An 11,526-nucleotide genomic window follows, 5' to 3' on the forward strand; every position below is an offset into this window, starting at 1 on the left:
TTGAACTGAATTTTTATGCAAATTTGGTTTACTTGAACATCATCCTGAGCCTGAGTTTGAGGGTAATGTTTTTAACTTCCCAGATCTTCCTCTTCTATTGTTTTTGTGAAATGTTCTACATTATGGAAATTTTGTCATTTTTCTGCTCAATTGTATTTCTAGTCCCAGTAGTTTTCTCCTCAGTGTGTGCCTCTGTCTTTAGAGGGCACCCTGGTAAGTTGGACACTAAAGGAGTACAGGTGCTACATCTGGGTTATGAGACTAAAGTGCCTCATGTTTTAATCTCTCTCTCTCTCTCTCTCTCTCTCTCTCTCTCTCTCTCTCATTTTGCCTACAATAAATTTTTACTGTGCATAACAGAATTTTTAAATGCAAGTGTATTGACTCTGGATGACGAACATACAATGCAATAGATACATGATATATATTATAGAATTGTACACTTGAAACTTATATAATTTTACTAATCAATGTTACCCAGATAAATTTAATAAAAATTAAAAAAAAAATAAATGCAAGCGTAGAGCAGAGTAGATTTGATAGCAAATCTCTAATATTTCAGTTTCAGCAGATTTACTTTAATTCATAAAAGAGGTATTAACCAAACCCCTACTATGTTCTTGTCACTTGGAATTTACCAGTAAACAAAACTATGGTACTTAAAAATCTATTGCAAAGTTCTTCACAATCATATCTAGCAGGTCTATTGAGCTAGGACCCATTCCAACAGAATGTTGTCTGACCAGTAAGTTTAAGATTTTACATATAAGAAAATCGTTTGGTCATGTTGCTTTTATTTATCTAGTTTTCCCACAGTCCCTTCAGGCACATAATTATTCAGTACCCTTTGATGGCTTTTTCCTCATTTCAGACTCTTTTGAAATAGTCTCCCTCACTGTTATCTTCATTCTTCAGGTTCAGTTGATGTTTCCTATTTAAATTTGGGTTTAACTCCTTAAAGTTATTTGGGAAATAGTTTGCATAGAAGCAGATTATTTAAAGAAAGTTGCTTCATTTTACTACAAGGAACCTTTATATTTCTTCATCGGTCTTAAACTCCAGCATTATTCCTCTTTCTAAATTGTTCTTTTTAATAGCCTTACATACTATTTGTCTGGAATCCAAGTGATTAATTTTTGGTGAGTTATTTTAATCTGTAATATACTGGGTGAATTCTTATGCTCCAAAGTATGTTCCACAGAAATTTAATTTATTCTTCAAAATAAAACAATAGTTTCTGTTTGAAGAATCAGATGTGCAGCTTATCTGAGCAATTTTAAAAGAGTACACGTAGCGAAGATGGTCTTGTAAAACCAACATAAGGTTATGACTTATTCTTTGTGGTGAAAGTTCTTGTTCACAGATGAAAAAAGACTGGCAACTATGATAAATCACTTTGTCCACTTTGCATCTTGACTTTAAAACTGATGAAAGATGAAAACAAACTTGGGTGTGGAAGATGCTCTGTTAGTTGACAATTTAAGAAATGGGAGATAGTTTTATGAAGCAAATAATATTGAACCTGGAAAAATATACAGTGGGCTAGAGTCCTTTAGGGATCAATTGGAAGGAAATAATGAGGCAATAATTTGTAATACCTAATACCTAACTATTAGGTATTACAAATTAATCTTTAGTTGTTTATAGTGATATTGAAATCACAGGGATAAAACTTAAAACAGTCAGGTGTAATTTTCCATACTGAAGAGCTAAAAGCTCTTTCTACAACCTCAGTATATCCAAAAATATTTCTGTTGCTTCTACCTGTAACAAATGTGAGCTTGTAGCCTAAAGCACACATTTTTCTGGCTAACCCTGAAAACCAGGAATGTATTCCACTTACTTAAAATGTTTCTTTCCATTGCCAAACTTGATTTTATAGAATGTATTTTTCTATATTTTTCTTATCATTTCTCTAACCAACAATAGACCATTTGCTTTGTACCTTGTCCTTAGGACCAGTCATAGTGATTGTAACATATAAACTTTGTTAACTGTAGTGAATCGAGTTTTCTCTTTTCTCAGTTATTTTCTTGTGGTCTCCTATTCGGGCCATCAATATCAATCAGCTATTTATCTATTGCTTGCCATTATGCTAGGCATATATAGAAAATCTATAATGAAATCTAAATCTGAAATAAAATAAAATAATAAAGAAATTCAACAGAAAGAAAAGATCCAATGTAAAAAAAATTGGGAAAAGACTTAGACACTTCACCAAAGTAGGTGATATGGAAGGCTAGCACATGAGAGATTTCACTATCATCAGCCTTTATGGGAATGGAAGTTAAAACTATGCTATGATGTGACATACTACACATCTATTAAAATGGCTAAAATAAAAAGTACTAACAATGTCAAGTTATAGCAAGTTTGTAGAGCAAATGGAACTCTCATCCATTGTTGGTGAGTATGCAAAAGGTATAGCCATTCTGGAAAACAATGGCATTTTCTTACAAAATTAAACATATACCGAGTATATGTCTCAGAAATTCAACTCCTAGATATTTACTATAGAAAAATAAAAACTACGTTCACACAAAAAAGCCTTACTCAAATGTAACAGCTCCATTACTAACTTTCAAAGAATGAGAACAGTCCAAATGTGCTTCAATAGGTAAAATCGATAAACTGTGGCCCATCTACACAATACTACTCACAATAAAAAGGAATGAAATATTGACACACACAACACTTTGGATGAATCTCAAAGACATTAGGCTATGTGAAAGAAACCAGTCTTGAAAGTTACATACTGTATGATTCCGTTTATGTAACATTTTGGAAAAGGCAGAATCGCAGTAATAGAGAACAGATCAGTGGCTACCACGGTTGGGAAGCTGGTGTGATTACAAAGGGAAGGTATGCGAGTGTTTCAGGCTTTTAGAATTGTTCTGTATTCTGATTGTAGTGGTAGTTACATGGATATATACATGTATTCAAGTTCATAGAACTGTACATAAAATCTGTACATTAATTGTATAGTAATTTAAAAAAGAAACAAATAATAAAACATGAACCCCTAGGTCTCAAGATATGAGGGTCAACTATTTCCTTTGAGTAAGTATGAACCTTCCTAAAAGTGTCCTGTAACAATTTACCAGGGTAAATTTATAAAGGCAAAAGGGAAACACCTAGACCTTCTGGGGATTATTGGATGCCAATTCGTAATATCCTATTATTACTAGAGACCCGGAAGTCCTCTATGCTTCATGAGTCATGGCAGGACTCTATGGAGGTCAAAGGACAGTTTGGGTCCAGTTGTGTCTCCCACTCCCAGAGTTGTGTGGGACAAAGGCCCACTTTGTGGTTATTGCCCCATTCTCAAAATAAGTAGTAGAAATATATGTACTTAGTAGTCACCACAGAAGTCATACACTGATTCTTGAATGATGGAGCGAGGGCTGATTACAATCTTATCGTCTTCATTGATCCTGATGTAACAAGGGCCAACCTCCTTGGGGCTCTTCAACTCCAGATTTATAACCTCAGCTACATGCTTTCGTGCCATATCTCTATTTGGTATATGACCTTATGGAAAATACTGAGAGAGAAGATCAAGTTCACCACATCTATATTTCCTCCCCCACCACCTCCACCCCACCCAGATCTTGGATCATTAGGTCCTCCTCAAGGTCATGGTTGCTCTCCCATGCAATGCCTTCAAAGAGCTGTTTTGCTGTTGGTAGTGGAAGTGGTGGTGTTGTTTCTTTTTTTTAAATCCAACTCTTGTAACTGTTCCAGGAAGGATGATTGAGGAGTTCTTAAATGCCAATAAATTTACTTTTCGTTACAAAAGAAAGGAGTAGCGCATCTGTTCTCATCTGTCGATTAGCAGAAGCTGCTGTACGAGCATCACATGGATGCCCTAAATCCACTGAGCATTGGCTGGGCTGCCTCCTCACACTGTGACTGCCATCTCTCTAGCTCTGTAGGTTCTTTCGGCTCTTGCCAAAATTTGCCTGCAGGCTGCCAGTTTTGAGTGGGGCCAGAACAATAAAAATCTTACAGCAGTTCCAGGCTGTGCTATATCCGAATATATTAGAAAGACCTGTGGCAAACAGAGGTGGTGCATGGGGGCTCTGGCAATTACTAATAAGATCTCTAGGGTTTTGAAACAAGTCATGTCATCTGCAGATGATATATTCTCCATTTGAAAGCAGCTTCTGTAGCTGGGACCACTAAATATTGCTAACACTTGCTAACATTCTGAAATAAGTCTTACTAATGCATTGATCATACAACTTACACACACTGGAGCATGTTTTTGCATGTCACTGTGTAACAGAAATACGACATAGCACATCCAGAAGGTTCCAGGAAATGGCACAAGCAAATACAGCTTCCAATGATACCTGCTCCCCTTGCCTTAGTGTCTTTCCCTCAAATCCACATTTCAGGAGAAATTCCCTAAATGACAACAAGGAGGAAAAAGTGATGAAATGATATACTTTACAGGTACTACCGGAAGTTTCTGCTTTACATTCACGCTCAAGAAATGCCCCAAAAGAGTTGATCCCTCGTGAGCATATCTTTGGATGTTACATGTGGTTGTCTACCTCACATTGCCTGAGGTGGCATTACCCGGCTTCATGGGTAGTTGCTAATGGTTGGGCTGTCTGTTGAGGAATTTGTAAAGATCAAGATAGAAAAATTGATGACAAGGAAGTTTTGAGGAGAAGTATGAAAATACACCTCTCAGATTAGGCATTTCTTTGACATATGTAAATGCCACCAGCATGCATTTATTCCTAGAGGAGACTCTTGTTTTAATTATTTATTTCTTTTTTCAATTACACTTGACATTCGATATTATTTTATATTAGTTTCAGCACAGTGGTTAGACATTTATATAATATATGCAGTGATCCCCCAATTAGTCTAGTACCCACTGGGCACTGTACATAGTTGTTGTAGCATTACTGTCTGTATTCTCTATACCATACTTTACACCTCCTTGACTAGTTTGTAACTATTAATTTGTATTTCTTACTCCCTTCAGCTTTTTCACCCAGCTCCTCAACCCCTCTCCCTGGAGGAGACTCTTAATAACATCTTAAGTTGTTTTAGGATGTTAGCTTCTTCACCCTGGCCCCACTCCCCGCTCTCAGGTCTTCTGAGGCTTGCTGAGTGAGTCTATACACCAAGTGGTCATAGTCTCAGAGAGGAAGGCGGTGGCAGCTGCTGCCAGTGCCCTGCCAATAATGCCTCGGACTCTATCTTGTCGGTGTCTTTAGATGACTTCAAACTGACGACATTTGCATGTGTGCCTAAACTTTTTTTTTCCCTGGCCTTTCTTTCACACATGCATCAGACCAGAATTCCTTGGGAATTAAGACCACTAGGAGTAGACTTCAACCAATGACTGATAGGGACTGGTATGTAAATAAATACCTTAGCTCCTTCATATTAAGATGGGTCTGTGCTAAGATGTGTGTTTTACACTTTTTCTCAGTTTCCTTTTGAATTAAACTCCATTTGCCCATTGTGGTAGCTGGTTTCATAACTCACCCCTTATTAACTGTCTTTTTTTTTTTCCCCTGTATCACTTCACCATTCCACTGCGCGAGTTTCCGGCTTCTTTTAAATAAGCCACCTGCATTATGACCATTTTACTAGTATCTCTTTTCAGTGGAACCAGAGCTGCTTTTGGCTACTCCTACTTCTGAATGCCCAACTTTCCAACAACAGAGGCCAAGGCTAAATCTACAATGTCACCATTTCCTGCAGATTCCAGCAAGTTACCTCCCAAATGACGACTACATTAGACACTGCCCATCGTGGAAAGATGTCTTTACAGAGTAAAAACATACTCCTGGTAGGCATTTGCTATTTAAACACAAAGCTCTTCTGCCAGCACCATATTTAGGACTTTATAAAATGTGTTACCCACTGACATGATATGCACACAATGTCTCTGACCAAGTGCATACTCTGGAATGAAGGCAGTAGCCTGCAACCATAGAATTCATTAGTCTTATTCTGTGTTCCAGTAATAAGAAGGAATCACATTGATATTAGTGTGGAATGGGTTGTTTAAGACTTAGTTAGAGCATGAGCAGGAAAATAATGTATCATGAAAGATAGTGATACTATTCTAAAAGGCTCAGTAATGTCTTACACCAGTGACCAGTTACTTCATAGGCAGAATGCACAGGTTGGAACCAAGGGATGAAAATATGGGTGACCATTCTAAATCCAGTGCTTAATAACCCACTTAAAGTATTTGTTGCCAGCCTCAACCAATCTTTCAGCACTGATCAGTTTGAAGATCCTTGTGTCCAAGGGAGTAATTTTTCTACCAGTGGACATAGTCATAGTTTTACTTGACTAGAAGCCGAGAAGATCAGCTGTCATTTGGGGTCCTCATTCATCAATGCCTTAAAAAGACTCAGGATGATTGACTCTGATTGCCAAGTAGAAACGTGGTTTGTGGTATACAATGAGGGCAAGGGAGACTATTTCTAGCACACAGAGGATTCACTGGGACACCTTCTCATATTCTCTTGCTGAGTTTCCCTGGTAGATAGAAAACGAGAGCCAGGTACTGGGACAGGTTACCGCTTTTATGGAACGGGCAGTAGAAGTAGGTAGTTGTGCTTGACTTAGGCTTCATGATCAGCTACTGAAGAAGGGACTGAAACACATTTGTTTTATGCTAGTTATTTTTTCTTCCTTCATACATGTTTTCCACATTTCCTTATAGAAAGAGTATTGCTGGCAGCTAATATTTTTGGTTTCAGATGGGAATCTGACCAACTGGAAATGATCTCATTTTGATAGAGTAACTGATGAAAATTTTTGTGCCACCCCCATTTTGAGAATACAAAATTTTATTTGAAAAAAGACAATAAATTAATCTTAGGGGCAGAAATAGTAATGACACGCTGGATATTGTATTGTCTGTTGTTTTCCTTAAACTACCCACACATTTGTCACTAATTTTTAGAAACCCTTCTGTACCCAGTTTGAGTATACATCTATTTCCTGCTTGGACCCTAATAGATACGCTATTTGAAGTCACAGTTTCAGAAGAAATATATGTGTACGAGGTCTGACAAATAAGTTCACAAATTCATCCTAGAAAAAGTGCTTCATACCTCATTGCTGAATCTTACTACAGTCACCTTCGAAGTACTTCCTTTGGGAAGCTGTGCATTGACTCCAGCACCTAGTCAACCCTTCACAACAATTTTGGAATGGCCATCAGAGCTGTTGTTGTATTACCTTTGATGTCCTGAATGTCATCAAAATGTCTTCCTTTCAATATTTCCTTTATCTTTGGGTAAAGAAAAAAGTACTTGGGGGCCAAATCAGGTGAGTAGGGAGGGTGTCCAATACAGTAATTTGCTTACTGGCTAAAAACTCCCTCACAGACAGTGTGGTGTGAGCTGGTGCATTGTCGTGATGCAAGAGCCATGAAATGTTGGCGAAAAGTTCAGGTCTTTTTTGTCTTTTTCACGCAGCCTTTTCAGCACTTCCAAATAGTAAACTTGGTTAACTCTTTGTGCAGTTGGTACAAATTCATAATGAATAATCACTCTGATATCAAAAAATGTTAGCAATATCATTGCAACAAAGCTTGCGAACTTAATTAGCTTGCGAACTTAATTGTCAGATCTCATAAAGCATGCAAAGTGTTAAACTCTCATTGAGATACAATTTATTGTACTAGTTCAATATTTTTTAAAATTTTAATTTTCAAAATTACTATCACCACAATTTTGGACCTCCCCACCTTTTCTATAGAAAATTATTTATTGGGTTATTTCACAGAGATTTTTTTTATGAGTTCTTTCTGTGTCATTTATTTTTTGCTACATCACAGATATATTAATGGAAGGTTTTATGAATTATATAGGTGCTCATAAAAGCATATAATTGAGTATTATACTTGGTAAGCACTAAATAAACATTTTGGCACAAATTACATTATCCTCAAAACATAATCAGAATGAGGCATATTTGCAGGAACGACTCTTGGAATAATGAACTTGACAGGTCCTCCCTTTAACGTAGAATGCTTTGGTTTTGAACAAAAACCCAGCCTAAGGAACATCTACATTGTTTAGAAACACTGACTAACAGACATAGAGTATCTTTGTCAAGTGATGTGAACATTTGTAGCCTCCAGTAGTCATGAAGAAGTCTGAAAGATGGTGACTGTATTTAATCAGGAGACTTATTTAAATATTCAGGGTGAACACATAATGCATTGTATAGATGCTGTATTATAGAATTGAACACTTGAAACCTATGTAGTTTTGTTGACAATTGTCACTCCAATAAATAAAAATACATATTCAGAGAGCGAATTAAGAGTATAGGGGGAACTTTGTACGGTTTGATGAGTTTCTTTATGTTTATTTAGTCATTTCTTTTTCTTCCAGGCCCTGGAGTGTGATAAAGACACCCAAGTACAATGAACCGTTCTCAGACCCCTTCAAGTTCGGTTCTGTTTCATTTTTACATAATTCCACTAGTCTTTAAACTCTTCCTTACTTTCTGGAACAAAACTATATATTAAATTAGTATTATACTTTTCCTGTCTCAGACCTAGAATTGAATATTCCCCAAGGACTTAGTTCAGTAGGGAATGGTGCTAGTTGGATATCAATGCTTCTAGACCTTCAGTGAAAAAAATATGTAGTATATATATTCATGAATTCACACCCATATCTCCAATTCAAATCCAATATCACAGTTTCCTCCTCATTTTACATTTCTTAGTTTTTAAAACATTTCCCATCAAGGTAATATGTTTTATTTCTGAAACAGTTCTGTAGTTCTTACATTCAGATTTATTTTAAGTGTTTATGTGTTAAACTCACTTGTATTCACCTGTTTTTTTTTTTAAAGATCTGTTGCTAAAGGTTAAAATCTCTGTAAAACCTAAACATGTTTTAAAATTTGCTGTAAATGCAACAGATTCTCAATTAAATTTTATTTAAAATAATACCCTCCACTGATGTTACCTTTACCCCCTGAAGACTCCAGAGGAACATTTACGAAAGATTCAAAGTACTGTGCAAACTTTCTTCACAAAAAGTGTTCAAAGGCTGATGCAAAATGGGAAGCAAATTCTTAACAATTTTAGCTTCTTGGAAACAAAACCCATTGCATCTGAGAAGAGTAATCGTTGGCGATTCTCCAGCAAGGGCCCATCTCATCTTTTCCAGTGGCAGGTGCACTCTGCTCGGCGTGCCAGTGCTCCTGCGGGTACCTGATGGAGTAGCAGGAAGGGTCCCAGCAGAAGTGGTACAGGGCCACCTCCTCACGGTTGTAGCACCACTGCCTCTTAGTCTGATAAATGAGCTGTTTGTGCTGTGCTGTGGCCTTCCTGACGTCTTCCACAAACTCCTCTTTCCATATGTCCTTTACTTGCTTACATGGTCTGTGTGTCTCACCATGCATGTTTGCCATGGCTTTATTTACAGCTTGTCTTTTCTTCCATTTCAGAATGCAGCTTTTCCAGGGCTTCTAATACAACTCTTTCAGTTCTCGCTTGTGATCAGACTTTATTTGGTCTTTCAAGTCATTGAAACTTTTGATGTACTTGTACGACAAGGGGCTGACACTCTGTCACTGGCACAGGCGCTGACACTCCGTCACTGGCCTTCTGGGTGCTCCCATGCAGCATCCTTGGTGAAGAGGCACTTCACTTCTTGGTCTGAGTTGACACAGAAGTTTTTCCCGTGGGCTTGAGACATAGTGGGGATTTCCTGGCTGGAGCCGAGCGCTTCAGTTTCAGGCTCTGATTCTTCTTTTTTGGGTTCCACACTTCGATTACGTCATCCTTTCTTTGCTCTTGGTGCTTGAGTGACCTTTAGCTGCTGGTAGAGGAGATACTGTATTCCACCTCGTCCTCCCTATGGTCCTCATTCTTCGACTTCCAAAATCTTCCTTCACGAAGGAAGTGTTCATGCAGTTCCAGTTCATCACAAGCCTTTTCCCAGCCCAGACTGCACTTAACATGCAGCCGATGGACCCTGACTATGGTGTCCTGTATGTTTTCTGAAGGAATCCAAACCCTTTGGTGGTGGTGATGGAGAAGAGGATGTCAACAGGATTGTCCTCTTTCTATATGACTCTGGCTGGCCAGAATCCCAAACCTTTCATTTTAGCCCAAACCAGCTCATGATTAGGTACAAAGGAGAGCAGAACTAGTTGTCAGGATGAGCATTTGACAAATGGAAGCAATTCTTGCAAAGCTGTAGTTCACCCAGCTCATAACAGGTGGCTTTACACAGCACCCTTGCTATGTCAGCTCGCTCACTGTTTGCTCTACAGAAAATCACTGTGTTGTGGAGAAGTAGCTGAGCATCAGCTTTGAACGCTTCGTAACTTCGGGATTTCCCTTCATTCACTTTCTCCTGGATGGCGGGGACATTGACTGCTGGGCGCACCAGCCTCCAGTATGTCGGGTGTTTGCTGTCCTTCTCCTTTCCATTAAGTTCTAGTCCTCTCCTTCATGCCAGAGATGATGAACCTCAGGTATTTGCTCAGCTCCTGTTTGTTTGTAATTTTCTTCTTGATGCTCCTGCAAATTGGGTGCTGCCAGTAACTACTGCTGTCTGTAAGCCTGTGGTCATCAGACAAACGCTTGGAATGATGCACACAAAACCCCAGGTCACATATGATCACCTCTCCATGCCAATGGCATTCATGATTTTCTGTTTACCAATCCATCTCATCTCCTGGCAACCAATATCCTTTTTTGTTCAATTCCAGACTTTGAACCTTTGCAGCCCGCAGTGAGAGTTTCAACAGTAAGACTGTCTTTCACAGCTGAGCTCAGCTGACAGGTGGTATCTTTTGGATGCATACTGTGCACTTGAGACATAAACCTCAGAGAGATTGTGTGTTTGGTTCCAGACTACTGCAACAAAGCGAGTCAGAATGTTTTTGCTGGTGGAGGGTCTTGCCTTTTATTTGTAAAAAAAAAAAAAAAAAGCAACATTTTTGTACTACGGTCAATATTGGCATTTGCTTCTGGTTCCATATAGGCGCCGCTCACACGGTGGTGTGTGTGCTGGGCGTCGCTCGCTGCCAGCCTCCCCTTACATTTCTTATTGATAATTCATTCTTCCTCAGTGGGAACCGAGCCTCCCAACAGCAATACATTGAGTCATTTGCTTACTCCTAAAATACTCGTAAAACAACTTCAGAATTACTATAACAATACCACTATCCACAACAACCTCCTGAAGCCTAAGAACTCTTTGAATTATTTTTGTCCTTAGAATATATTCCACTTAAGGTCCACAGTCAGAGTATATATGTGTGTTACTGTGTTGTGTTAGTTGGCTTAATAACGACGATGTTGTGTAGTTATTAACTTACTAACAGATAAATGATAAGCTTTTAAGTTTCTTTTTGTATTCTAAAAAATGGAGGGTTTATATTTTTAATCTTTTTGACTTAGTTGTAGAATTTGTGAAATATTAACATTTTCAGAATCAAAGCTGTATAAAAGGATATATCGCTACTCCTTATGCCTCCACCCTTTTCCTCACTCATCCCCTA

General features: G+C 38.2%; 1 pseudogene; it reads right to left on the reverse strand.

The window, feature by feature from the left end:
- Window positions 1-9,093: 9,093 nt before the first annotated feature.
- LOC117031541 (zinc finger MYND domain-containing protein 11-like) lies at window positions 9,094-10,843 on the reverse strand (annotated as a pseudogene).
- Between the last annotated feature and the right edge of the window lie 683 nt (window positions 10,844-11,526).

The sequence above is a fragment of the Rhinolophus ferrumequinum genome, chromosome 12 (assembly GCF_004115265.2).
Source record: "Rhinolophus ferrumequinum isolate MPI-CBG mRhiFer1 chromosome 12, mRhiFer1_v1.p, whole genome shotgun sequence".
In the NCBI taxonomy this organism is placed as follows: domain Eukaryota; kingdom Metazoa; phylum Chordata; class Mammalia; order Chiroptera; family Rhinolophidae; genus Rhinolophus; species Rhinolophus ferrumequinum.